An 11,024-nucleotide genomic window follows, 5' to 3' on the forward strand; every position below is an offset into this window, starting at 1 on the left:
GCTGCAGAGGGTGAACCCACATCATATTGAACCCTATGGATAAGGTTAGTATAAGATAAGATAAGATAAGATAAGAACAACTTTATTTATCCCGAAGGAAATTGTTGTGCCAGAGTTTCAAGCAAAAATATAACAATAGTAGATAATAGTAGGAAGGAGGGAGAATAAGAAATACAATAAAATATAAATTGTCAAGGTTAAGGCTATCAAGTGTTTTAAGGTTTTAAGTACAAAAATTTGAAGATTCCCTGCGGCTGAGGGTGTGCGAGTTGAAGGGAATATTTTTGGCCGTATAGTTTAAATCAGGTGTGTCCAATACGTCGATGGTGAAGGTAGTGTGTGTCGATCGCATTGTATTAAAACGTAGATGTCAGCTTTCATCCTCACTATGAAATTTGTCATTTCGTGCACATAACGGCGCGTTCTAGCAAGCTAGCCAGTTAGCCAACAATTTATGTCTTCTAAACTTATGGGTATAAAAATGAGTGGGAGAGCCGGATCGAGTAAAAAGACTAAAATATATCACTTCCATACGGAACGGGAAGTGGACTTTTGTTTACGGTCATTTTCAAAGTGCGTTCGCCTCATCTGCCGGTCTGCCGTCGCTATACCGAAAAATGGAAATGCGGAGCGGCATTTTCAAACCGTTCATAACAAGTACGACACCGACTTCCCTCCGAAAAGTGAACCGAGAAGGAGAAATGTGAAGGAACTAAAATCCCAGCTGTCGGGACTGCAGTTATTTTTCTCCCAGCTAACTTCAACTATGCTGCTTCATCTATTCAAGTCATCAGAGTAAGATATTTATCAAAAAAGTACTCTGTTGTTGTGTGCCATAAGGGTTCATGCAAGATCCCCAAACATCTGTTTTGTTAAGTTTACTCAGTAGATTAATCAATAAATATATATTCAGCATTTTTAGTGGAGGTTGATCATTTTCACCTGGTCATTTGCAAAGTAGTTTAAAGAGACTTTTATTCAATATTCAGCCACTAGAGGGCAGCAGAGCGCACTCATCTCCTCAGCGTGCACAGGATTCCTCACTTTGTGCCTCTAGATCAAAAAAATCGTGGCAACATTTTCAGGAAATTTTCCAAATAATTTCTCAAGCGTGCATAAAACACCTGCACTTTTTTTTTCTTTTCTTTTTTTTTTAAAGTCAGGTCGCAGATAATGATGATGTGAAATTGCAATTTAATGTGAGAAGGCGTCTTGCTCTTAAAAAATCGAAACGAAAGCAGCGGGAAAACGACACAAAAACCTGCGTCACCGGTGACTAAAATAAATGTTTGCACGTGCACACCTAGAAAAGGAGAAAAAAAATCACATTTAAGAAGCCGCCGAAATCTGATTTAACGTCTTTTCAAAACGACGGGGGGGGGTCGGCACGCCATCGTAGGAGGCGTGAGAGCGTGCACGAGAAGGCAAACGGCTCGTGACCCGGCACGTTTATCAGTAGATCAAAGATGCGGCGGCCATGTGCGAGGGATTACGCCTCCTCTCAATCCCTCCTTATCCCGCGGCTCAAGCTAACACCCGAAGAGCCCCCGGCCTTACTTTCACTCTGCCGGACCTCCACCATGTTCCCGGTTCTTCTGCTCCAGCCGGGACTTGGAGGACGCCGACGTTCCGGGTCGACTCGCAGCAAACATCTCAGACGAAAGTGAGTGTTTTTTTTTTTTTTTTTTAACTCATCGCTAACAGTTGCATTTGTACAAAAAAAAAAAAAACATGCGTGGATGGAAAGAAAACACAAATAGTGGGTTTTGGTGTTTCCCAGCTGGTTGACCTTTAGCTGCAGGTCTGTGCTGTGTGAGGCCAACCAGCATCCACACACACACACACACACACACATTTCAAGTGAAAGTACAACATTCCCACCGTGACATTTGACTTTTCAAAGAACATCTCGACCACTCGCCGCGACTCTACTACAGCCGCGGGGGATTATCCAGCAGGGCTCAATGGGGGACCGCCGAGATTAGCATCTAGATTAGCATCTAGGAAGTCGAGCAGCGTAAAGATGATTCTGTTGCGATAGTTTAGTGCAGCGGTCGGTGCAACCATAAAAGCCAAATATTTCATTTTGAGCCATTCAGTATTTTTAATGTATAATAAATTAAATTTGTCTTTTAATGCGACCTCTGGTGCCGCTTTATGTTTGACCGTTTCATCGATGTCATTTTATCATAGCGTATGACTTAAACCGCAGATATATGATACAGTATTATGAAGAAATATCACAAGTATTTTAAAATCAGTTCCAAACTGATTTTTTTCTTTTTCAACTCAAAATATATATACAGGATGGTCTCAGAAAATTAAAATATTGTGATAAAGTTCTTTATCTTCTGTAATGACATTAAAAAAACAAAAATGTCATTCATTCTGGATTTGTTACAAATCAGCTGAAATATTGCAAGACTTTTATTTTTTTAGTATTGCTGATTAAGAATAAGAATAAGAATAAAAGCAACTTTATTTATCCCAAAGGGAATTGTTGTGCCCGAGTTTCGAATAAAACATAAAAATAATAAATAATATTAGGAAATTGTATAAACAATAAAATAAATAAATAGGTACATAAGTTAATAAGTCAATAAATAAATAAATAAATAAATAAATAAATAAATAAATAAATAAATAAATAAGTGAATAAATAAATAAATTGATTTATTGATTGATTAATTAATTAAAAAGGGGGGGAGGATAAGAAATACAAATAAAACTATAAAATGTCAAAATCAAGGCTATAAAGTGGCTTACATTTTATTATGTAAGCTTATTATGGCTTACATCTTAAAAAAAACTCAAAAATCCTTTCTCAAAATATTAGAATGTCATGAAAAAGTTTTTTTTTTTTTTTCAATTGCATTACAGAAGAGAAAGAACTTTATCACAATATTCTAATTTTCTGAGACAGTCCTGTATATATATCCTGTATATATATTTTGAGTTGAAAAAGAAAAAAAATCAGTTTGGAACTGATTTTAAAATACTTGTGATATTTCTTCATAATACTGTGTCATTTTAAAGTAAACAGAAATTAGTTTTGAAGATAAATTTCACAGGTTGCCTGTCCGGGTCATCATGAAGGTGAAGAAATTAATTTTATCTGATAGCCAACTAGTTTATCCGCGTCGACCCTCGTAACGGAAAAAGATGGCGAAAAGAAAAAATGACGATCATTTGAATTTGGATCTGCGGTTTAACTCATATGCTATGATAAAATGACATCAATGAAACGGTCAAACATAAAGCGGCGCTTCGACCAAATCCATGCGGCACCAGAGGTCGCATTAAAAGACATATTTAATTTATTAGACGTTAAAAATACTGAATGGCTCCAGATGAAATATTTGGCTCTCCTGGTCAAAAAGGTTCCCGACCCCTGGTTTGGCGTGTCGGTGAAGTTCATCTGATGCCCTCTGCACGTCCACCTGACCTCCACGTCCTCCGTCCGTCTTCAGATCGAGCCCGACGTCCTGAAGGAGCCCGAACGTCGCAGAGACACGCCGGCGATACGGCGCCGACATGGGGTGAGGAGGGCGAGTCGGGTTTCCAGGTGGAACCCAGACACGGGTCGTCATCTGGTCAGCAAACCTTTGTTATTGTTTAAACGTGCAAAGGCCCTGAAGGGTGTGTGTGTGTGTGTGTGTGTGTGTGTGTGAATATAATGCAGTGTAAAGCACTCTAAAAGTTGAGACCATAATAATTGTCATTCTACAAACATCATAATAATTAATCAAAATAATTGCAGTGGTAGTAAACTCGTTATAATGATGGCTATAATAATAATAATAATAATCGTCATTTTATTAAAAATAATAAGTTGAGACCACATCAACAATAATCATTGTAATACTACTACTAATAATAAAAATAATTGCAATGATAGAACAACTCATTATAATGATGTTATAATAACGTATTATTACATTATAAATAAAAGTTGAGATCATATCAACAATAATTAGTGTACTACTAGTAACACTATAATAATTAATAATGAAAAATAATTACAATGATAATACAACAAATTTTAATGATGGCCATAATAATAATTTAATATTCCATTATAAAAAATAAAAATTGAGATCTTATCAACAATAATAATTGTAATACTACTACTATTAATAATATTGAAAAATAACTACAATGATAGTACAAGAAATTTTGATGATGGCCATAATAATAATTTAATATTCCATTATGAATAATATAAATTAAGATCTTATCAACAATAATAATTGTAATAATACTACTATTAATAATATTGAAAAAAACTACAATTATAATACAACAATTTTTAATGATGGCCATAATAATAATTTAATATTCCATTATGAATAATATAAATTAAGATCTTATCAACAATAATAATTGTAATACTACTACTATTGATAATATTGAAAAATAACTACAATGATAGTACAACAAATTTTAATGATGGCCATAATGATAATTTAATATTCCATGATAAATAAGATAAATTGAGACCATATCATGAATAATAATTGTAATACAGCTAGCACTATAATAATTAATAATAGTTACAATAAATAATTGCAACGATAGTACAACTAATTATAATGATGGGTTTAATAATAATTTATCCCATTCTGAACAATAAAATAAATAATAATGCAATGTTTTCTTTAATTTAATTTTCACGGTTTATTTTAATGAAACATGATTAATTTATTGCCTTTATTCCAAGCGATTCCACTATTGTGTTTGTTTTAACCACCGTTGTCATTGTGCTGGAATGAAGGAATGAACACGTATCGCTTTCACTGAGGGCGTGATTGTGTAGTGCATGCTAAGCAGGTGCCCTTTGACTGCGACACACACACACACACACACACACACACACACAAAATACCTCTCATACTGCCTTTCAGTCCATCTCACAAAATCATGAATGGAAAAGAGATGCAAATAACTTGTTTCTGTTTTTTTCTTTTCTCTTTTTCTTTCTTTTCTTTTCTATTTTAATTCTGAAAGGAGCCTTTCATGGGCTGCTGCATAATTCTGGTCACCATGGTGACCGCTTCCCGTATGGAGGGAGGGGTTTTATTTGCTTCCAAGACCAGGGTTTGAACCAGAGCTGGAGTGAAGTTCATTCAGAAAACAGTAATAACAACAACAAAAACAATAATAATATTACTGACAATAACGGTAATAAAATCATAATAAATAATAATATTAATAGTACCATATCAATAATACGATTAATAAAATAATAATAATAATAATATAACAATAATACTATACAATAATAAAGTAAGGATAAATAATGAGAACAATAATAATAATAATAATAATGATACTATAGCAATAATACTAACAATAACAGTAATAAAAATATACTACTACTACTACTACTAATAATAATAATAATAATAGCGATAATATAATAGTATTATAGCAATAATGATAATAATGATATAATACTTCTACAACAATATAATGTAATAATTATTAATAGAATATAATAGGGGAAGAGAGTTGGTGTGCGAGGATGCAGAGGAGAGCGTTAGATGGAGGCTGGAAGAAGCAGCAAGAAGAAAAAAAAGATTTTTCATGAAAAGGACATAATGGCATCTTAAGAAGCCGGTATCTTTGCAGCAGTGGCGTGACTAACTTCCTTTTGAATGATACTGACAATTTTAAAAGTTTTTTTTTATTCCAGAGTCTTTTGTTTTATAAAACCGAAATCAATTGGTGATCTTTTTTTGTAAATTTCATCAAAAACTATGTTACTTTGTTGTAAACACCTCCTTGTTTTCTTTTATTTATCTTATCAATTTTACCCTACATTGCTTTAAGTGGGACAGTGGTATCTGCCTCACATACGCCCCCTTCAGGTGAGGCACGGTACTGCCTGCCTCACCCCATGACTTTTCTCTACGGTTTATTTTCATATCAGTGAGAATAATTGTATCACACACTTGGGCTAAAGACATTATGCAGCCTGTAGAAAGGGATGGTGTGTACAATAATAATATAATACATTTTTTGACAAACATTCTGTTGGCGACATACTGAGAAATTAGAAACAACATGCAGTTGGTGAGGGACTGCGCGTGCACTCTGCTGACACACCTTGGCTTGTATTTGATCAGGAAATCCATGAATTCAGCAATTTGTTCTGGAAAATATTTAAAACATGGTTGGAATCATAAAGAAAAATGTTAATATTTATCTTGTGTTATCCTTTTTTTTTTTTTAATGATGCTAGGTGAGGCTCTGCCTCTCCTGCCTCCCCTGACCACACGTCACTGCTGCCAAATTTCAACCTTGTCCAATCACACAACCCCGGAATCCTGAAGAACGTCTTAATATTGTTTCCCAGTTTTGAAAACCGGTCGAAGTACCCACGCGTTTGCAGCTGGAAAAACAAGTGAAAAAAGTGAGGCGTCCCAAAGGTTGAAGGCAAATGTAATCAGTTGGCTTCTTTATTTCTTAAGGGGTTGATTGTTGCGGCCCAGAGAACCAGCACTGATGGGTTCCTGACTGGTGACAACAATAGCTGAGAGGGGAAAACACAAATAATGAATGAACACTGAGGTTATTTTTACCCTCGGATGCAATATTGATGCCCCCCTTTCCGTGGGGGTTGGGATGGGGGGTGGATGGGGGTGGGGTTGGAGGGTTGGGGTGGGCTGGGGGGGGGGGGGGTCCACGTTGCCTTTGGTTCCCATCCACTGGCCTGTGACAGCGGGCTGGGGAGGAGCGGATGCGGCGCTGCATCCAGAGCGCACGGCGGCTGCAAACGCATGAAGCTAAGACACGCAGGTTAGAAGGCGGGAAGCCCGGATGAGACGCATCTCTTCCGGTCGTGATGCATCTTCAGGTGTCCTTTCCAAATCGGCGTTAGGTGAGTTAACTTCCTCTCCAGCGAGGACCGGACGGCTCGTAGTTTTCCCCTCGTCCGCGCCGCCGCGCTGCGCCTTGAACGGCTGCATTCATGCGTAAATCGGCGAATTTTCAACGAAATTCACAAAATCAGTGCCGTCAGTCTGCCTTCCTCCCGTGGGAATGTGAATCCACGAGTGTGTGGAACATTCCCGCCGTCATTTTACCCGCTGCCAACTGAAGCAGGGTCGCCACGCGTTACATCTTCTTAAATCAGTGAAAAAGTCAACGGAGTTCTGTACGTGTAGTAAGACGCGTTGGTTGCAAATAGATTTTTTTTTAATCATGTAAATATTGACTCATTTAGCTCCAGTCAGGGGGAAACCATGTTTGTTCCGAGCATGTTATAGTTGAATTATTGATGCATTCTGATGAATCCCGTGAACCTGATGCTCCAGGCGTTGCACAAACGTGGGCTTCTAGAAAGTCCAGGACATAGAAGGTCAAGCGGTTTCTCTCCTGTTGCTGTTTTTGATCCGGTTTGTTCCTAAAAGTGTCCTAAAAAAAGTGTCCTAAAAGTGTCCTAAAAGTCCTAAAGTCCTAAAAGTGAACGTTGCATTTATCGATAAGGTGTGAATCAATGGGTGAATCTTGATATGTCGAGTAAATGGTTAATGTCTCCCTTTCACATGTGAATGAGCGAGTGAATGGTTGTACATCTCTATATGAGGCCCTGTGATTGGTCCAGGGTGAACCCCTGCAGCCCTCCTTGGACTCCCATTGGAGGATTAGAATACAGATGAATGAATGAATTTGCTCCATGTGGCAGCCGTGGTGGATTTTCAGGTGACCGTTGTCGCAATTTTTTGATAAAATCACTTTGAGAACTTTGGCCCCGAACCTGCCGATCGTACCTGCACTCCCACGGTTTCCTAAAGAAGGATCCTCATCGGTGTTTCCAAACCTTTTTTGAGCAACTGCACATATTTTACCCGAGAAAAATCACCCAAATACATATTTGGTCGAACACTAAGCTGATCTTCTCGCAGGAACTGAGGAGAACTCCTTCATTCTCTCTTTTTATTTTAGTCTTTATTACAATCATGGTTTGTTATGGTGAAATGGAGCATTTGCCAGAATGTGGAACTCCTTCGCAGCTAAAAACTGTCCAAAGCTTAGCTTTAGACCACAACCTTCAGATCCTGCAAAGCCATATCTTTTCCAACCTCTGGTAAAAGAGAATCCAAATATTTATCCATGGCGTATCACTTGCCGCTGTCTCACTGGAAGCGTCGCTAATTCTTCTGCTGTTTGAGCAGCAGGTCAATCAACAGCTTCATTCACCACCTGTTGCCTTCTAGCGGAAGAGCATTTTATCGTCCCGCCTGTCGCTGCACGCGTGGAAAAGACATACAAAATCATTTTTGGATGATTTGGGATCCGTGTTTCTGCACCACCAGGAAGCAGCAGATGGTTTCCAGGAGTTCTCTGTTATCGATAATCCCGGGCGGAGACTGGCATTTTTCCCATAACCGCAGTTCCAGTATGATTAAGTAATGATTTTTCGCCCCGCGCACGTGACCGAAGGCCCCCGGAGGCCTCGCGCTTTTTATCAATTGATTGCTCATTGATTCCCAATGGACGCCGGCCAGGTAGTAACAGTCCCACGTGTCTGCGGAGCTTCTCGGATCAACCAGGCGATGGTGGATTCTCGTCTAAATCTTCTTGTCTCGGCAAACGGACTTGAATTTCTTCACTTGAAGACGTTTCCGAGGCTTCTTCAGTTCCGATGAGCTGTGGGGAGTTTCTGAATAGAACGACCAGGGTTGTGGTACACTGCGGCTCCGAGTGGCTTGGGAAAATAAATGATAAATGTTTAATTGAAGTGTATTTCATTTGTATTAATTCCTTTTTTTTTTTAACTTTTAGTTCTAAGTTGGAAGATTATTTTGATCTTGAAATATTAAAATAAAATTATATTTATTATTTTTCGCCGCTCAAAATTACGTCACACTCGCGGAAGCCGGTGCGACATGAACATTATTGAATTTAGAAGCGGCCCTTTTTGGTGCTTTCGTTTTATGAAACGCTTTGAACTGTGACAAATGGAGTTGGAAATACATTGTTTGAACGAAGGCGGCGGAAATAACGGTAAGAGCTACCGGTACGTAGGGTACTGTATTGTGAATGCACTAACTTGTTTTGGGAGTTGTCAGAACATTGGTTTATATTCTTTTAATGATCTTTGACTGACTGACATGTCTGACGGTTTTGTTGACATTCCCTTTAGCGCAGCTTCATCTAGTGGATTCTTAACGCAACCCAAGCCACTACTGTAGCTTCTATTCTATGCACCTTTTAATGTGGTGCGCCTTACATATGAAAACAGCTTTAAACTAGGCCATTCGTTGAAGGTGAGCCTTATAATCCGACGCGCCTTATAGTGCAGAAATGCACGCATGCTTGGGAAATTGTTTTGCAGCAAGACATACAAGGACAAGACAAGCTAGAAATAAAAATACGAGTAAGTGTAAAAATGTAAAAAAAGAATAAAATTAAAAATGAAGTGATTCCATGACCAAGGCTTCGGGCCGCTGTAAATGTGAGCACGGGCCGCATTCTGTCCGCAGGCCGGATATTGGATATGTTTGCTTTAAACAGACGCTATTTAGCAGTCGCTGTTCAAACTTTAAAAAAAAAAAAAGCAGGAAGCTTCTCTTCCTCCTGCGTCTCTGCTTTCTTTTTAACAACGCAGTTGTTGAATTCCTAACAAAACACATGCATCCGTGTTTTTTCATGTGGCTGATCAGGTGGCTTGTTGAGCTGCCTTCTGACTCAGTGGCTTGTAGTGACGCCGCAAACCAGCTCAGCGTGTACAATAGTTTATTTTTAATTTCCTGGTCTCGGCTGACTTCTCAGATGTTTCTGGGCTCTTCCTTCTCGCTCAGTAAGCTGATATGCAAATCAATTTGATGGCGGCTTTGTTTCATTTTAAAGTAGCCACTGTCCCTCGCCCTCCCTATCTTCTTCTTTTGGGCTTTTCCCTTTAGGGGGTTCCACAGCGAATCAACCTCTTCCATTTAACCCTTCTCACTGTATCCTCCTCTCTCACGACATCCATAAATCTTCTCTTTGGTCTTCCTTTAGACCTCCTGCCTAGCAACTCCACCTTCAGCAACCTTCTACCCAGATCTTCACAGTGGAGTGTTCATATCCAACCCATCTCAGTCATCACTTTGTCTCGGTCATACATGTCCTGCACCCCTGTGACAAATTCTTCTTTTCCTTTGGGCTTTTCCCTTCAGAGGGGTCTCCACAGCAAATCAACCTTCTCCATCTAACCCAGTTCTCTGGATCCTCCTCTCTCACACCAACTACCTTCATATCCTCTCTCACCACATCCATAAATCTCCCCGTTTTGGTCTTCCTTTAAACCTCCTGCCTGACAGCTCCACCTTTGGCAACCTTCTACAGAGATCTTCACCGTGGCGTGTTCACGTCCAAACCATCTCAGTCATTACTTTGTCTTGGTCATACATGTCCTGCACCCTTGTGACCAATTCTCCTTATCCTTTGGGCTTTTCCCTTCAGGGGTCTTGCTGTGACTAACCTTCATTCTTCTCCTTACCAGAGCATACCTCCACCTCTCAACCTGTTCCCTGCTCTCACTACAGACCACAATATCCCTCCCCCTCCCCGTACATACAGAATATTATATTATTTACGTCATATGACATTATATGCAGGGCAGATGGAAAACAATGGAACTGATGGTTTCCATCTTCTATAATATAAGTAATGGGGTTTAGGTGAAGTGGGGATGGACGTCTGGGGGCAAACACGCATTCATGTAATTACCGTCCAATGAGATTAGAGCTTTCAGGAGATGAGGAAGCTCCCCAGACAGCTGCACTCCTGAATGCAAAATGATCCACTGCAAGATAGAAATGACTCTAATAGCAATGTAGAAGCTTACGAAGTGTGTGTGTGCGTTCGTGTGTGTGTGTGTGTGTGTGTGTGTTGGAACTCCAGCAAAAGTGTGTTCTTGTCCCTGGAGTCTTACCTGCTCCGCCCAAGATAACCCACTGGAGTTTAAGGGAAGTTCTGCAGAATGAAGTAATGATGAAGACCAGAAGGCACCTCTGGTTGCTAGGATACCAGGC

The sequence above is a fragment of the Fistularia commersonii genome, chromosome 12, assembly GCF_037954325.1.
Source record: "Fistularia commersonii isolate RoL2024-O1a breed Wild chromosome 12, RoL_Fcom_v1.0, whole genome shotgun sequence".
Lineage (NCBI taxonomy): Eukaryota > Metazoa > Chordata > Actinopteri > Syngnathiformes > Fistulariidae > Fistularia > Fistularia commersonii.